A 19,069-nucleotide genomic window follows, 5' to 3' on the forward strand; every position below is an offset into this window, starting at 1 on the left:
TCTTATTAACTCCAGCTCTGTGTAATGCAAAAGCAGCTGTACTGATTATGGAGTTGAGATGCCCCTGGAAGCAATGTAGCCACATTCATGTGGCTGAGCTTCAGTTAATATCTGTGGCATGAATAATCCACAACACATGGATAGCAAGTGCTGACTGTATCCTGCTTCTGAATGGGTGCACAACCAAAATATCTAGTGAGGCAGTGCTGAGACAGAAGAATTTAGAAGCTCTGAGGCTAAAAGAAATTCAAACCCTTCTTTATTTCCAGGCTGTCAGCAACTTGTTTTGCACAGAAAAAACAGACTGAATCTCATTATTTAAAAGAAGAAATTTTATTAGTTGTAGTCAGGTTTACCTTCATACACAGGAGAAAGCACAGAAATCTATGAATCACTTCAGGTCTGTTTTGATGACTTGTCACTGCTTCTTAAGTCTTAGGCTGAGCCTCTCTTGAGGTATGAGCATGCCCCTGAGGACTACACCCTGCCTACTGCTAAACAGCTTCTGAAGGTGATGAGTGCTCTTCATGGTGCTAACCATTATTTGGAATTGTTTGAACTCTAAAGGACTAGCTCTCTAACTTCTGGTTTTAATGTTTTCATTGGAAATGAGTAAGTGTGATTGCCTTGTGTAATGCTTAACAGGAGTTAGTATTACTAAATGCTTTCTGAACACCCTGGATGTCTTAATCATGAGAAAGAACACTAGAAGTACTTGCCTCATGAATACAGGCATATAAATCCATTTTGAAATAGTCAAATGTACCTAAAAATAAGTTAGACAGACACTGGATTTTAATTACCCCTGAGGTCCATATAACAGAATAGATCGGAATTTATTCATGCTGAAGCCACAACAGTTCCAATCCAATAACCGTCTTTGCTTCACATGTACATCTGCATCTACTTAAACAGTGGGATTCACCTCCACAGTGTAGAAATCTAGACTCAGTTCTCAAAATATCAGTGCCATTCTATGAGGCAGGTATCTAAGCCCCCACGACAGTCAGAGGGAAGTCCAGTCTATACAGTTAAGGGAACCTGGAAACTATTTGGCTGTCCAGGTGCAGTTCTCTAAGCCTCCCTGGCTGATTTGACTCAAATACTGTTGCCTGAAATGGGAGAACTGGTATTCACACACTAACACCTACATTTAGGCCTGTGAATCCCACCCACTAGATCAGGTAATTGCTGTCATTTCTGAGATACTGACTAACCCTTTTTTACTGAAAATATATTTAAAAGCACAAATTTGAAAGAGTTTTAGGATATAATTTACCTACTGTAGATCTTTTTTCTTCCAATACATGTAATAATAAATATCTTTTTTTTTCCTCCCGCCAAACTTGTCCAAAAGCAAACGACTCCTTTAGAATATAAAGTAACATTTTAGTATTTTCAAACGCACTGCACAATGGGGCAGTTTTTACTCCAGTCTGCTTATCAGACATGCATACATGGACTAAAATCTCCCTGGAGATGCTCCTTTGAGTTGTACTTAAAGGTACAACTCTTGTATAACTACAAAAAGTATAGAGAAAGAGGAAGAGGATGAAAGAGTCACACCAGGGAGGGATTCTTAAATTTTCAAGATTTCACACCTTGGAGATTCAATGATCACCACAACAGAACAAGGTTAGAGAGTATATGTCTTTATATCTACCTATTCCCCTGCTGCCCGTCCCCCCACCTCCCCCAATATATGCATGATTTTTCTTTCTTATACACACATTTTGAACTCAGTACAGTTATTTCCTCACAAGAGTAGAGAAAGCATATTACTGTCCTATAATATGAGGTTGGGAAGAAGTGCTCAGAAGCATGAGCTGTGATCTTGAATTTGAACAAAGTAGGCCAATGTGATACTGTTGCCTTTGAAAGAGTAGCACTGACATAAGGCTTCCCTTGCAACACTAAAAATACTCACTTAATGCTTTGCCTTATGCTTTAGCGAGCTGTGCCTGAGTACCCAATGCTACTGTGAGGGAAAGCCTGGCACAGTTTTGCCCTCTAATAATTTTTATTTTCTCCTGAAGCCAAATATACCACATAGTTGACAGTTCTGTGTTAGCCTTCCCCTGCCCAGCTGTGCTAAGCAAGCTAAGGAATCTTTCCAGATACCAAACTTCATTGTGAAGTGCTTGGAGACAAACTGTATTGCCTTTTCAGATCATATTTAGTCTCATCTTCAATCTGCCACTTTTACATCTTCCACAGCTTTATATATAAAAAAAAAAAAAGGCAGTTGGAAAGAGAATAAAAAAGAAAAGGTTCAGGGAAACTTTGAGAAACTTTGATAAGGAAAAATGTGACAACAGGAAAAGGAGAAGGGAGGCAGTGAAACAAATGTCACAGATGTGAGAAAAGCATGTTCATGCACAAATCTGCACTGATTAAGCTAATCAGGTTCAGTTAAACCCCTGCATGGACAGCTCTGGGAACTCTGACACATATGTGAACAAATGAACAATCTCTAATAATACTTGGGTCACTATAACATAGACCAACATGCTTTTCAGCAAGCATGCAACACTCATCAGTGTCCTTTCAGAGAAATTTAGGAGTTTAACTTCAGAAGAGCAATTAAAATAATCCATACCTATCGTCCTGCACAGTTTAAGATACCTAAAGTTCCTTGGAGACCTAATGCTAGGCTTCTGCATCTGCTCAGTTGTCACCCTGTCTTTGTTGCACTAATTGCCTAAGATCCTGCCTTTTAGCTAAAGCTGTTTGGGAGATGCAAAACAGGCATGAGTCTCCAGAGGAGTCCAATTTGTGAGGCACACATTGGCTGTGGGAAATTCGTGAGATATTGGGGATCCACCAGGAAACTGGAAGTCTGAGATCCAAGCCCTCCTCTTCCTGATGATGTCTGGAGCTCCAGCTCCAGTCCCAGGAGAGTTGCTCAGTCACCAGTGAATGGAAAAAAACCATTCAGTCTGTTTTCCGGGAAAGCTGCTTCAGGCAAGAATCCTATGCTGGGCAGGGGAGTTAGGGGGTTGGGGGTGGGTGGACCTCAGTTCTGCAGGTTAGAAATACTTGATGTGGGGATGGAGTGCTGGTATTCTTGAGACCTTTCTGCTCTTTATCAAATCACAATTTTAGGATAACGTATAAACTGTCAAGGGGCAAGCACTGAGACTGAGGACATGACTTCAGGCTCCAAGTATCTGTTTCCAAGAAGTCTGACTGTAGCCCTGATGTAGTTTCTGCATTTGTGAAAGAGGTGGATATCTAGGGTATCCATCCTTTTGACATTCCCTATTAGCTGTTTCCATTTCCCTTTGCTCAGATACCAGTCTGAGAGAAAAGAAAATAAAAAGAAGTACCACACAGTTAGGAGGTGGCGGATCTGGTATACTTACATGAATCTACACCCAAAGCATCATAACCTTATCTCTGCTTGTTGCCTTTTGCCTTAGGGAACAAAACCTTTCTCTGAACAAAACTTCACCACCAAAATGTATAGGAGAAGCCATAAGTAGTCTGTTACAGTTTGGGAAATATCAGGCTCCCACCTGAGTGGCTTAGTGAATTTTCTGATTACCTGTTAAAGATGACTCATGACATTGTGTAACTCTTGGTACTGTTACACGACTTGCTTTGTCACCCAACAACCCGGGAAGAAGCCCGGAAAGCAACACTTCAGCTCTGCTCCCGAGTTTCAGCTATTAGATCAGGCTTCCTTCCTTAGGACTGAGGCTTGCAAAGTTTCACAGAGGCTGTTGCTTTTTCTAAATGCAGTTATAAGGCTAGTTTGACCCACTATACCTAAATATGTTTAAACAAAATTGTGCTTAACCCCCACCCCCCCAATAAATATATAAATTATTCTTTCCCCTTCTTTATACAATGTAGAAAAAATATGCTACCTAGCTTAAGTCAGCTTCGAATTTGTTTGCTATTTAGCTAAAGGCATAAAAAATTCCTTTGGGAGGTCTGAAATAAATGAAGCTATAGATTTCAGAGCTGGAGGTTTAATAGTTCCCTCTGCTGTATGCTCAAAGGCACAGAGCTCTCTTGGGCAGAGGCTACAGTTTGACAAATTCATTGAATGAATGCTAAAAAGGCCCTGATCTACTGAAACACAGAAACAACTTGTTGTTACTTGCACTGTCAATACCTGAAAACATCTGACCTTTGCTGCTGGCAAAGGAACATCTTATAGCCCAGAGGTATATTAAATGAGCTTAACGCCGAATCAGTCTGACACTAACATTAATCTAGGGCATGTGTACTTAGGAGAATCACAAATCTTCTTTTATAGCTTGAAGCAGGTGAAACATCTCCCTTTATAGAAGCAGCATTTGAGTTCAGACAGCTAAAGAAAATACCATTACTTAAAATAAACATCTCTGAGATATGCACAAAATGTTTCAATTAAATAATTGCATTTTATCCTACTCAACTTTTTCTCTGCAGATTTAGCAGCACATATTATTCTACTCCTCACTAAACACTTGCTTAGCTTGCTACCACCAATAAAATTCCACATCCCTGAAATGGCTGCATTTCAATGATGGGTGAAATGATACCTCCTATTTTGTTCATATAATGAAGTAGCAGTGCTATTGCTTTAGTAGTCTACCTCATAGGAAAGTAATAAGTCTGGGGGAAAAAAAATGTCAGTGGAACATAAAAGCCAGAAATCTCTTATATTGATATTTAAATCTCTGATTTATGGAAAAATTTTATTTCTATTCAAAATACTCATCAATATGCACATAGAAATGTCCTGCACTGAAAATTCAGCTTGCTAAGTGACAGCTTTCTAATAATCAGGCTTTGCTTACTGAATAACAACCTTCAGAACTACTTCAACAGAAAAAAAAAGACAACAATTTTAGCCCCTTTCTTTTTCCCTCTTGCTTTTTTTTTTTTTTTTTCCTGGATAATCAGGTTAAAAGTTTAAACAGGATTTTATGTCACCTTGTGTATTAACTCAATTGTTAATTACATTCCTGTGAGATACAGAGCCGGTACGCCAGAGCTAAATGGCTTGTTCAAATACTACAATGGTGATTTTCTAATAAGTAACTATATATAGTGCATCTAAAGTGTCTTTCATCACCTTTTTTCCCCAGAAAACATCTATAAGTATCCCTGTGTCATCTGTTTTAGTTAATGTCCTTTAAGGTAATAGATCTTTGTTACTGTTGTATTTCAGCATCATGCTTCACCTTTACTTCTCCGTACTCTCTTCCCAGCCTGTGCTCTGTGTGTGACACAATATTCAGACTGGAAGAAAACCCTCTCAGCTGACACATGGCAGAAAAGGTGTGGGGAAAGTCTCCTACATAAAGGTAAAGTTAATGTGTGTACAAGAATCTAAAAATGCTGGTGAAGAATGTTTTGATTTCAGTTACAATTACTGTGTCATCATATCTTTATTTGCTTTCAATTAGTTGCATGGTTGAACATCGTCACTCAGTCATGTCTCTGGCTATTTATAAATGTAGAATTAATGGCTATAAAGACCTGTTTTGTTAATCAGTGGTTATATTTTATTGCCTTAGTCATCTTAATTTACATCTCACAGGATTTCAAAATCCCATAGAAGCTCTGGACCTGACCATTGAGGGGTCTGAGAAAGCCTTCAGTGAGAACCAGCGTGGCCTGCAGCTTCCAGGATCAGTTCCTAGAGATAAACATGCCCACTGTGCGATACACAGCTGCTGAGCCGTGAAGCCTGGGTTTTGTCTATGGCATTTATGAGCATCCCATTACTGCATTATCCAAGCACTCTATAATCTTAACTGTATCTGTTTCCACAGCTCTCCTGTGTGATGATGAAGCAATGTTTTCCCTGTGGCACTGACTGCAGCACCAGTACAGGAAAGTCTTGATGGGAGCAGAGGCGAGACTAAATTCCTCTAAATACCTGGTTAATCAACTAACTAGTGCAACAGCTTTCTCACTGAAGTGTAGCACCAAAGGAACTGAGAAGGGGGTGATGACTTTCTTGAGAATTTCTCATGTACACCTCATCTCTTGTCTGTACCTACAGGTATTAAGAACTGCAAAACTGGCTGGAAACCCATGTATTTTTCTTCCAGATGAGGAATAAGGTGTAAAACACAGTTGAATTCTTCCCCAGAAATAATATCCTCACTCTCAACATTTCTTTAGGTGAGAGCCTGCACTTCACTAGTACATAATCTGGTTGCTTGCCAAGACCAAAACCTATCAGCCCTTCATGTGACACAGACAATTGGACATTTTCTTCTTCCTTCTGGGAATAGATTGAAGAGGTGGCAGGGAAAATGATTACAACTTGAGACAACAATGAGCAAAGAAACATTGTCTTAGATCTGTAAATTTGCAAGGCAACAACAAATGGAAAGTTTTCCCATTAGTGTTTCTTGGCCCCAAGTCAGTAAGCTGCTTCATTGCTATGTCAATAGCACGTATACAGATATAAACACATGTCGAAGTGCTTTTCTCACTGCAAGTAGATTTAAGCAGTTGCAGATATGTTGGGGTTTTTTTCCTAGACAGCCAAAAAAGTCCTCTGTGAAGAAATATTAATCTTATCCATATACTTCACTCAAAAAGCATTTACAGTTTTAAAATTACTGTATCTGACCACCAATGTCACTTTAGGCAGTTCTGTTTGTATGGCTTTGCTTTAGCTGTTTTCTTTTGTCATTCTGGTCTTAATACATAAAGCCAGAAAGAGTTTTCTTTCTAGTATTCTTTTTTCCCCATTCCCTGCCTATATCATTACAATCTTAACAAGGCTATAGGTCTGCTTCTTTATAAAGACATTTTGCTTTTTTACAAGGAAAACGGTGAGATACTTCTGAATCAAATAAGTGTCAGTAGACATCTGTGGCTGAAAAAAAGTCTCCATTCTTCTGAAATATCTGAATGGAAATATTTAGGTGGGGTAGAGGAAACAGTGACACATACAGTTCTTTTACAAAATCCACTTTAAAGCCATTCTTTACATGAAATAGCAAAAGTATTTTTACCAGACTATGCATGTATTATTTTGTTATCCTTGCATAGCACCAGTTCTTGACTAAGGCTTGGTAATATGACTTGAACTGGGTAGGAAGGAAGTGACTTGGATCTTACAGGAACAAAACACCACCTAAATGTGGGAAAACGTTCATAAATACTTCTAGACACTGCCATTTTGAAAGCTTGATCATGAAATCTTAAGAGTACACTTAAACAAATGTTCCAGCCTTCAGTTTGTTGTAGGCTGGGAATTAAGTTTTTTTGGATCTATTTTTCTCTTGCCCATCTCTGTTTTCCTTTTCTCAGCATACTGCCCACCAAACTGCTGCCGCCTGTTCCTCATTAAGGCATGCAGTGCCAGTAAGAAAACCAATGAAGCAACCTAATCAGCAGCTGAGATCCCCTTCCACTAAGTAGCAGGAGGAAACGAAGGAGAAAAAACTCATACTTCCTCTTTGGAGCTCTACTGGTGTGAACTAATTTAATAGGGATGAGCAGCCACAAAGTCAAACAAGTGCCTGTTGCTTTGTGTAAGTGACATGTGGTAGGTTATGGATATACTAAAAGTGAATCCCAGAATCTTCGCTTTCACAGCTTCTAAAGGGAAAACTCCAAGATCACAGACTTTGTACTCTATTGATAGGTTGTAAAAAAATTCCCTCTGGATCTTAATCAATAGTGTATATATAAAAAAAAACCCAGAAAAAGTTTATGTGTGACAGGATGATGGAAAAGAAAATCAAATGCAAGGGGTACTCATTTACCAGGTCATATAAAAAATATGCTGAGGGCAAGAGAGTCACAAAATAAAGGGCAAATGAAGGGGCAAAATGTGTCTCCTTGGAATATCTCGTTTTATCAGCTATTTCTATTGCAGTTAAAAGCCATTTACTCTAATACTTTTAGGGGGATACCCCCTTATCTTTCAGCTAATAGTCCTATTCTACATAATCCTCTTTTCCAAACCGATAAACCTGGGAAGGAAAAAAGAGCTGAGGGTGAATTAGGTTTGTTTCAAAAAGTGGAATATACTGACATAGAGCTAAGGTTACTGATGACAGAGATCACATGGGAGAGATGCAAATAGTTCAGCACATGCTTCTTAGCAAATAATTTTTGTGTAGGTGCATGTCTGAACGTGTATATGTATGCAACAGAGATGTACCTCTGTGTTAAGAGGATTTTTCCTGTGAGACTTGCCTATTTTTGGTAGGTATTTCCTTGTGACCTTTTAGCAAGAGAGAAAGAAAAATACCTCTAGACAATGAGGTGAAAATGCTTGACAAAATCCCAGCTAGGGAAAGGCTACCTGATTACAGATTCAACACAGAAAGAGGAACCCTACAAAAAGATCATACTTCTGCTCCATCCCTTCTAGAAGGATGCTCAGCAATACCTTCTGCTTATGAACTGTGATTGTACCCTCAGCAAAAAGAAGGGTGGTGTAGGGAACTGTAGAAAAATGTTGCTTACACTTGCTTTGTGTCTCTCTGTTCCTCAGCTTCCCAGTGTGTTCTAACAGTATACTGCCTGTTGGGATTTTTCTGAGTTATTCTGTGATTCCCATCTAACCATCAACCCAGGCTTCTTGCTTGGAGGCACCACTGGTCAGCCCAGTATTCTTGACCTATCAACTCCTCTTTCCTAAACTCTGTAACCTGGAATGAAATTCCTCTCTGGTTCTTATTCAAGATCAGAATCATTTCAGATGGAGTGAAATGGGATTTTCAGGCTCCTACACTTTCCAGAAATAAACTGGGATCCAAAAGTCTGTTTGGAACTGGGACTGGGATATGAGTGTGTGCATTAATAAAACTACATTTCTAAAAATCCTGACCTTAAGGGTTAAGTTCTATTCAATGTAATTAACTCAAGTTGGCTTTGGAATGCCAGTGGATAATGTACCAGGAAAGGCTTTGCACTGAGAGTGTCATTAATTGATTATATACATGAGAGACATGATTTTTAAGCTTCAGGTCAAAAAGCCACCTTTTCTTTTTTCTTGGAACTTTCCAACTATTTTATCCATGGTGCAAGTGATAAGACTTTATTTCGTAATAAATACTCTGAAGGCATTCCTAATACTGACAAATGTGAATTACATTTATGCATACTTCACAGTTATAGTTTCATTGTATGAGATACCATAACCTTAATTCTATAGAGAAAAAGTACATTTATCATTTTTTTCTTGAGAAATGTCTCTACAACAGCGTATGATATAGTCAGTGAATAGTGAACCTCTAAAGTTTTGGGTTAGATAAACAATGTCCAAGTTTTTCCTAAAAAAAAAAATTGGACCTGTAAAAATTGCTTGGAAATCTTCCAATACAAAGTCCTTCATAAGATTATTTTTTAACTGGTCACCAAAAGGATTACTTGTAATTCATTGAATAAAACTGGAAAGCACTACTGCAAATAATAATACAATTCATTCTTTTCAACAAAAGCAAGATAACTTCTACTGTGGAAATATAAGGCATGCATTTTCTTGGGCCTGACTCTAGTTGACATCTAAGAGCAACCTAGGAAAAATACAGGTAAACCTATAGATAAACCTAGGAAAAAATTACATAAAGTTGGGAGGGGACGTTAAGCTGGGACTGGAGATAATGACTAGATCAATGGTATAGGATGGCCTGAATATCCTGTTATGCTGTATGCAAACGAACTATGTGCTTTGTATGGGACCAATATACAGCCACACATCCGAAGGGAAAATAAAACAGATTGAATAGTCTTATATTCATTCTAATTGTTACAAAAGGTTATCTGAAAATCTCAGAATTTAAGCATTCTGTAATTAAAATAAACATGTCAAATAGTAACTAGTTCCAAACAAAATTCCACACAAAATCTCGCACGTGAAATAAACTTGATGTATACCAGCTGTCTTTCATTTCTAGTCATGTCTTAGTTTAAAATCTGAATTTACCTCTGCCACATACATACCTGCTATTAAATAACATGCATTTGCAAATTGTTTAACCAGAAATACCCTATGTAAATGAGGTGACAGAATATTATATAGGTAAGGGAAAAAATGAGTCTCAGAGCGTTTAAAACTTCCTGCTCTGTGCTCTATCGTGTGGCTTAATATATTTATTTGTTAAGTAGACACATATGATTTGATACTCAGCCTAGTGCCATAATTCCCACATCACAAGGTCACCACACAACTTGCTGTGACCTCCTAATTCCACTGAAAAGTCAGCCAGGCCTTGAAAGTACATAACTAGCGTAGATCTTTTGGAATTGATTTGGCAGTCTCACATAAGACAGCTTGCATAGTGCTTTTCTTTACCATGACCAGCTGCATACAGTGAGATTTGCTTCAAGTTTTCATAATCGTCATGTTCACATAAACAAAGGAAAATTCCAAACCATTACTTTTTGCTTAATGCATATCTTTCCTGGCAGGAAAACTGCACTTTTATCTTGACATGACTCAAGCTTATAAAATATTCCTTCTCCTAGACTCAATAAAGGAATCCATTTTGTTCACAGGATATCATTCAACAACCACAAAACAGAATTTCTAGATGTCTTAAAAAATAGAAATTTAATAGTGGCAAACTTTGGATTGAGAAGCTATCTGTGTAATCATTTACTGGCTCACTAAAGTGTTAAGGGTCCTTGGGTTAGTCTTGAGCCTTTAAAGTTTGGCAGGATAGAACTTCCATAAGATTTACTACAGCTTAATTATTGACCTGACATAATACTTAGGTTATGTAGCACATGCTGATGGCTTGTTTGGTTTAATTAATTACTGAATAAGCATTTTATTTTTGTACCTTTGAAGATTTCCTGCAGTTAATGTGCCTTGGTTAATTTTCATAGCATTGGACAGAAGTCTGTATGTCTTGCTCAGTGAATTTGTTACGGGCAAAACCTGCAAAAAGGGAAAAACACATTAATACTTATAGCTGCTAGGAATCACACATTTTAGTAATAACACAAGCTCTGTTCATACTGGATTTAGAATTTGTTTGCAAAACTAGACTTATTCATTCCTATTTACTCTGCTGAATCACCACGCAGATCCAAGTTTATGCATGTCTAATTACCTTGCTTCCAAATCAGCAAGCTGCCATAGTTAAAATAATTGAACCATTAGAGAGAATACATTAAAATTTAAAGGACCTGACTTTCTTGTGCTTTGCTCATTATTAAAATACCAATCATTATGTACCTGCCCTTTTAGTGCCTTAATACAGACAATAAAACTTATGGCAGATGTTCTTTTACACAAGAAAAAATAAAAATTAAAAAAAAAATTATACTCTTGTAAAATACCTGTACAGAAATGATAAGCTATACTTTATTTAGCTGTCAAAATCAAATGAAAACTTTCCTTTGTTCCCTGTGGGAAAGCTCCACCAAATTTAACAGAATTTTATATCTTCAAGTTAACATAGTCTTACTGTTTGATTAACAAAATTTTTATATCTCCAGCCTCAGATTTTAATAGATAGTCCATCACTATGTTCTGTAACTTACCATGGCATTTTCTAAGAATGTTTGTAACATTTCAATAGACTTTTCAGTCTTGGCTTTCATAATTGTTGTTTTTATTTGTTCTTTTTTAAAAATAAGGTAATATTAAAATAAAGTATAAATTGTCGCAAATGATTCCATTTTAGTTTTAGGCAACTGAAATGTAGCTACTGGTATCTACTATATAAATCTGAACTCTTCACTCATCACTCATCATCTTCCTTTGACGAGAACCAATTGCTTCATGCCCACTTTTCCTCTCCTGACCTCAGTTCCTACTGACACACAGTATCTTTTAGATGACCCCAGGCAGGAGGGAGTTTCATTGGCAGAAAGAAAGCTCTGTTTCATTTATTTTCGTGACATTTTTCACATTCCCTTAGCTTCAACTAGTCACAAGCTTCCAACAGAAGACACCACCATCCTAGCATACCAGCAAGCAGGTTAGTTTGCAGGTGGGTCAGCTGTCATCTGGCTCCCTGTGTTGTCACACTACTGCCAGTACTGTCACAAGAAAGGAGCAGAACTAGGTGCCACCATCTCAGCAGTCATCATGAAACCCTCACCTTGGACATGGGGGGCACTAAAACCACCAGACAGGTTCTTCTTGCCTAAGTCATCCCATCAGTAGTAAAAGCCTCTCTCTAGGCTTTAGTTTCCTCTGCTGTGAAACCTTTCTCTGTATGTCTTGTATGTCTGCTCCCTTTCTTTGGGATCTCTCCCCATCTGGTGCTCCACCCTTCTGGAAGCCTAATGCTTACGCACCCTTGAGCAGCTCTGGGTTTTGACATTGATTTTGGAACAAGCATGCTTTACTGTTTCTTACAGCTGTTTTATAAGGGCAGTGGCAAGGAAGTCTATCTGTTTTGAGGATAATGAGTGCTCTTAGACTCTTCATTTGAAAGTTTCTGAAAGGTCAGACCCAACCTTATTAGGAAAACTCTGGTGACTTGCACAGACACCAGCAATGGGAACAATGAACACATATGGGCAGCATTATTTCATGCACAGCTGGGTACCTGGGACCAAAAAGAAAAAAAAATCCCAGCAAAAATTTGGGCTTTTGTAGCTTCCAGGGAATGGAGTGGGAGGAAAAAAGAATTTTTTTTTAAATAAAGAACCCTCCCTTCAACAAACCTCAAATGGGGATAGGGCAAATCAAGGAACCTGATCTGCACACACCCTTAATATGCTGCTAGAAAGCAAAATGTAACCTTTGTTTTTCTAAGGCAGAGCAGGTCAGTGTAGTGGCGTATATTGTGCCTGACAGTGGACTTGCTGTTTTGGTTAATCAGAAAGGTTTTTAAATTTTAAATCATCAGCTTTTAGGTGGCCAAGACTGTGAAGGTCTGGATAAGATTAAATAAAAAGCTGCCAGTATTTGGGAATGTAACAAATTGCCTCATAATTTTTATTATGCTATAAATAAATACTGGCAATATTATGGTCCTCTAAATCTTACCTTTTTCTTATGCAAGCAAGAAATTTTGTCATTATTTTCCCACTTTTCCTCAGTTCAGTCCTTTGTTTTTCTGTAATAAATACAGCAATAGAAAATGTTAACGATTTCTAAGAAATAAATTTAATATTATTTTAAGGGAAAAAAAAGAAAGAAAAACCTAAACCCACTTGAATTTATACATTATTTCAAGGAATATATCCCAGCACAAGAAGAAAGATATTGCATAGCGTAAGTTTTCTGAACTGTCCCTAAGCCTCACTGTGACCATTGCTCCAATGCAGTGGGGATTAAGGCAAAGTGTGTTGTTACTGCAATTTTCTTCGTTTACTAGCAATTATGTTTTTAAATTATTTTCTTGAGAAGGTTGTACTGCTAGTGTACAGTATCTACAGAGGGCAATAGTTCTGTAAAGCTACTTCTGCAGGCACAAAGCAGAAGTCCATCAAGACTTACTGAGATTCCAACCAGTAACTTCATTTAAGCCTGCTTCCTAATAAATTAAAAAAAAAAAAAACAACAGACTAATGTGCTGTTAGGTTTTAAAGTTGGTAGTGGCTGTGAAAACCAATAGGTCTTCCGCGATTTCACCTTGAAAATCTAAGCCCAGAATCTAGATTGAACACTCTGTGTGAAACAACAACACATACATATGAAATAATTTGAGATGTGGAAAATAGTGTTAGTATTGTATTACTAATCTTTGTTTGAGAGATTGGTGTCTTCAGCTTTTAATTATTTGGTTTTTGTTGATAAGATTCCAATTTTTTTAACAATGTTATAATTGCTAGAATGATCAGACCAAAGGGTTTCTTTAGGATTCTCACTAGCTACTGTTGAACCTTTTTGCTTGCCATTAATGTCACATAAAGTTATGGGCAACTAATGAAGACTTGCCTTTCGCTCCAAATACCCTTAGCACTCTGGAGCATGTATATTGCTTGGGCCAAGAGGCTAGGAATTAAAAAAAGCACTCACAGTCAATCACACTCAGTGCAACTTATCTGTCCCAATGGCCATATAAGCCCTCCTTTGACCACATCATAGGAGCCAGTAATGTCCTGCTGACCTTCTGATTACAATAATTCCTAAGTGACAGCGCTAGGGATGGCTGAGTGTCCCAGGCCCCTTCCCACAGGATTTGGTTGAATGCACAGTAGTGTCACAGCATTTCCCCCCTGCCAACAAACACTGTGATATAATGAAAGTCCAAGAAGTCACAACTGACTTGTTTTTGCCATTTATTATATTAATTAGACCAAGTCTGAAGCACATGGTACGAGAGGATGTGAAGAAGTGATAGGTATGCAAACACTAGAAGTTATCAAATTATTCCCACAATTTTGAAACATAAATGAAATCTTACTACATTTTGTTACACTTATATTTATGTGGAGGTGTGGGCTGTGATGCATAGAGCAGCTTTTTAGCCTGAGTTACATGGGTGCAAATCATGTTGAAAGGGTGACTGTACCAGAGACCCTTGGTCCCTAACTTGCTATAAAAAGTGTATTTTTTACTATTATTGGTTTTGTTATGGGAAACAAATTGGGCAAAGAATTTTTGGAATGACAGTGTTTACTAATGGCCAAGAATGTAATAGTTCAGAAAATAAAGAAAACAAATTATAAACATGAAAATCACCTAATGAAGAAAACAATGCTTAGAACAGTAAATCAGAGGGAAGATGCTTAAAAACAATCTTTAAATTATCCCTGTTCATAATCAATAAGCTGGCTTCATGTGTACAACAAAAGCTTTTTTCCCTGTTCAAACTGTCTCCTCCTATTATGAGAGATCTGTGATTTTTTTACCTCTTCCTTCTTGCTCACCACTGCACTTAAGACACTACTTTCAAGTACATGTGATAAAGTGAAATGAGGAATTGCCTAATGACACCAACTGGAGTGAAACATTTCCTTGAGAAACCTTTTTATGTATACATAAAAAAGGGTAAAAAAATCAGATGATGAAGCCGGGTGAATGATGAAATAAACCATTGGAGGAATGAGTTCAACAGCACTGGAATCAGTCAGAATCTTTACATTTACCTTAGTGGGCACTGAATCACAGAGCAGAAAAAGACACATGGAAATGTTAGGTACCATTGTCAAAGTTCCCAGATCCCTGTTTTACACATTCATGTGCATATGAAAAGATGATACTTTCCTACTTTGTGTACTATAGATGAACGAATGAGTTTATTATGATTAAACATTAGATAGTATCTTATATCATAATTTTACCTTATGGGTAAAGGACCCATTATTTGCTTTAAAAGCTACTGTGTTTAAAGAAATTACAGGAACACTTTCATTTTTCTTCTTTCTTTCATATATCTTCTTCAGGTTTCTGTGCACCATTTAGCATATAAATTCTAAATACAGCCTTAATCAGGCACCCTGGCACAAACACATTTCCAACCTGCTTTACAGATGGAGACTTTGCAGCATCCCATGATGAGAAAGGCTTATAGCATGCCGTAATGCAAGGTTAGTATTTACTCTTCTGCTTTTTGAGCAGCAGGTGTTCGCTGCATGGCATATTGTTTGGGAATGTGGAGGAGTGTAGGTGTGGGACAGTGAGAGAAATCCTTCCTATGTAACACAGATAAACCAGTGCAACATAGAAGGGCTTGCTATGTGCAGGACTTTTTCCATACCTGGGACATACCAATGATAAAGAGTTTTCCGATCATTCCAGAAGTTGACTGTTACCATGTCCCGGGGCTGCAATGATCTTATTTAAGCTCACAAAAGAAACACAGTCACAAAGCCTCTAGAGAAGCCTGGAGAGACTATGGGGAGTGTTGTGTGTGATTCACTCCATCTCTGAGTCAGTCCTGAATTTACGTACTCAGTTTCATGCCAGAAGGGAGGTGTTTCAGAAAACAGGAAAATACTAGACCCACATCTTTCTGCAGACTCAGCCAGAGACATGTTCATTACTTCCTCAGACCAATGCAGCATAAAGAATGTCCTTATACAGCAGCTTCCCATTTAACCCAGAAACAACTTTATTCCAGTGGAGAACTCTGTGACGTCTGTGTGCATAAAATGCTTTTGCATTTCCAGGGTACACAAGTTACAAGTGCAAAACAATTGCAGTTGTAACTCACTGAAAACAGAATGACCTGGAAAACATTTTGGTGGATGGCTTCACAAATGCCAATAAATGGACAGGACAATCCAGTTCCAGTTATCCGGTACTTCTTTGCTGGACCATTGATATGAGTTATTTCAGAGCAGTCTGAGCAACCACAATTTATCTAAGTGTTTGATTCTCCTCTGGCCTTGTATTTCTCCTTGCCTTCAGAGGCACTGTGTTTCTGAATAAGGATATATCCTAGTGTTTCTCAGAACTGCAGCTCCATTACTGACACATAAGGGACCTCCAGCATACACAGAGCTCTCCCACTGCCTGGCACTGTTCTCATGTCACCCGGCCTTGCTCATAATAGATTCAGAAGACAGACTAGTGAAAAAGCACCAAATGCCAGCAATTTATGAGCATTACTGACTGCACCGCTCATGCAGCAGTATTGCCATAACAAAAGAAACACCTGTATTTTAAAATACAATGGATCAGCCTAAGCAGATCAACACAAAGTATATTTCTATTTGCAAACAGTAACAGCTAAAGCCCATGTCATAGCCTTCTAGATATTCACAACTCAGTGGGATTATCTCAGTAGGCTAATTTCTAAAGGGCTTCTATCACTTACTGGTAAAGATTCCTTGGTGAAGAACTTCATCATCAATATATTGGGTATCCAAGGGGCAATTCAGCACCAGGCATAAAATTACCCCTGCCCTCCAGTTCTGGGTGAAGAGTTGCAGAAGAAAACTTGATGTCACATTATGATGTGTGAAATACTGCTTCCAACACTCATGAGCAAAACCCTTACATTAAATAAAACTAATCCTTATGCATCTCTCTTCCTGAGACAACAGGCTCTGATCATCTAATTTTTCATTGCGATTTTGGTGGATATAACTAAAAAATTGTCACGGTATTTGGACTTCCTTTTGGAAAAATGAGTTAGCCTGACACATGAATTCATTTTACTACCTTGTAAAAATGTGCTGGCTATAGGACTCAAGCCTGCTTCACAGAATCACAGAATGTTAGGAGTTGGAATGGGCCTTGAAAGATCATCTGGTCCAACCCCCCTTGCCAGAGCAGGATCACCTAGACTAAATCACACAGGAACACATCCAGGTGGGTTTTGAATGTCTCCAGAGAAGGAGATGCCACACCCTCTCTGGGCAGCCTGTTCCAGAGCTCCGTCATCCTCACAGCTTCCAAATGCTTAGCTAGCTAGTGACAAAACTGGACACAACTCTTACACTTCAGAAGAACAAAGGGGAATAAAAAAAAAAAGCCAAACTAAAAATTTGACTGTTAAGTGAAGCGAGGTAAAAGTACAATGCCCAAGTAATAGGCAATACAAATATAATAAATATCCTAAAATAAAAGATTCAAAGCAGCTTTTGTATCACAAGTCACTTTTACATTTAACTTGCAATTATTCCTACTTTTATTCAACCAAATGTATAGGCTTGGGGGATGTGCTTATAATTCCAGTGGAATTAATCACTGAGGAAATTGAAAGCAAATATCTTAGAAACAACAAAAAGGTGGCATAGTCTTCTTGAAACAGACTAAACCTGACAGGCACTTATTCCTCAAAAATTACTCTTATATAAACTGTTACAACTTCTGAGGGTGTAAGGTAGTCTTTGGTTTCTGCTGTGCGATTATGGGAGAAGAAAACAAATTAATTTGCATTTAAAAGGATATCTATCTCAGTTTCAGTATTTGGGAGACTCTAGCAGCCCCCAAATAAACGTCACGTGTTAACTGATACTCAAAATACATGAAGGAGGAGGTGGAGCAGGAAATTTCTTAGATGTGACTTGACGAGGGTTAATGAGCCCCCAGTTACGTGTGTGCTTTTTTAGTTGATAAAATATCAGCATCTCCCTTAGCCTAACTGTTCTGGCAGATTTGTTTTTCCAGCAGCCAAATACAGCCTTTTGTTTAGCAAGAATTACAAACTATAGACAAGTTTGCTTCAGACAGAAAAATAACTCAGGGGGTTAATAAAGCGGTTTTTCCTGTATTTCAGCACTTAAAATAACAAAGTCACGGTGACTTGAAACCTGACTACTCCTTATTGCCTTCTGAACACAAAGAACAATGTCACTAGAATCAATGAATCAAAAAGCAAAATGTTCTTAATTTAAATATTTAAGGAGCAATTTGGAAAAGTGAATTGTGAAGGCAAGAAAGAGGGAAGGAAGACTACTTGATGGAAACCTTGCTTCTCTGATTTGGAGAATGAAAAATTTACTTGAAAAAGACTGAGAAAGAATGGTAGGTAATAAATCTTTTGTGTTATCTTGTTAATGGCTGTCTTTTTTTTTTTTATTTTATTTTTGAGAAACGTGGAACCATTCCATGGATACAACTGAGCTCTGCCTTCTGTTAAGGGTTGGAGCACCATTGAAGTTTGAACTCATTTAAGCAGTTCTGCTGTGCTTTCAATTCCTCCTACCTTCTTTTTTCCTTCCAGTGGATTGAAATGTGACCAAATAACAGCATGACTGTGAATGGAAAAGATAATTCTCACATGACATTCTTCTCAGTGCTTTGGGGAAAACGCACACATACAAACACATTTGCTCATGTCTTTTTCAAGATGTGAAAAAAGAAAAAGGGGCAAATCTGTGAGAATTTTTTTCTGAAATTGGAAACACACTTAAAAACTCTCCTATGTATTTGTTTTGTTTAGACTAATTAAGACTTCTGCTTTATGTTACCACAATAGACACTAAACATTTGCAATGTATTTACTGAGGTTAAAGGAATTATGGGATGAATTTGTATCTATTACACCATTATCCTTAAACAACACTGCTTTAGCAATCAGTTGGAATGTATTTTTATCAGTCAAAATGGTGACCTGTCAGTCTAACTAGAGGCATTTTGCATCCTCAGTGTATTATATAACACAGAATGGCAGCAAATTTTGTTTCTCAGGGAATAAAAATCCCCTTTTGTTTAAATCTTGCATTATCATATTGGCATAGCTAGATTAATGATGGAGGCAAAAGAACTTGTGGGTTGGCTGGGAGCTGTAGT

The sequence above is a fragment of the Gallinula chloropus genome (assembly GCF_964237585.1).
Source record: "Gallinula chloropus genome assembly, chromosome: 2".
Classification (NCBI taxonomy): Eukaryota; Metazoa; Chordata; class Aves; order Gruiformes; family Rallidae; genus Gallinula; species Gallinula chloropus.